The sequence below is a fragment of the Chaetura pelagica genome, unplaced genomic scaffold (assembly GCF_000747805.2).
Source record: "Chaetura pelagica isolate M959 unplaced genomic scaffold, ChaPel_1.0 scaffold107, whole genome shotgun sequence".
NCBI classification, from domain to species: domain Eukaryota; kingdom Metazoa; phylum Chordata; class Aves; order Apodiformes; family Apodidae; genus Chaetura; species Chaetura pelagica.
Genome location: NW_009953979.1, coordinates 469,845 through 470,225, shown reverse-complemented (window position 1 = coordinate 470,225; position 381 = coordinate 469,845).

Sequence of the window (381 nt, the reverse complement as noted above, 5' to 3'; positions counted from 1 at the left end):
GGGACTGTGGTGCTGAAGGAGATGGGACAAGGACCTCAGGGTCCCAAGGGTGGCAGAGTGTCACCGCCAGCACCAGCCCAGCATGTCCCTTCCCTCCTATGTCTGCTTGGTTCCACCTGATGCTGCTCTCAGAAATCTGAGAAGCTGGAGCAGACAGTGGGAAGGACATTGGAAGGTCTCTTGCCACCCTGCTGCCAGCTCCCTTCTTCCCACCCCTCCTTGCTGCCCTGCTGTCCCCGTGCCATGGGTCTCAGCTGGAGGGCTCTCTGCCACTGCCACCTTCCTCAGCGCAGCCACTGGCCTCACCACGTGTGACACTAGCGTGAGTTGGCTGGAGCTGCTGCCAGAAACCTGCCCCGCTTGGCAGGGCGTTTCTCCCCC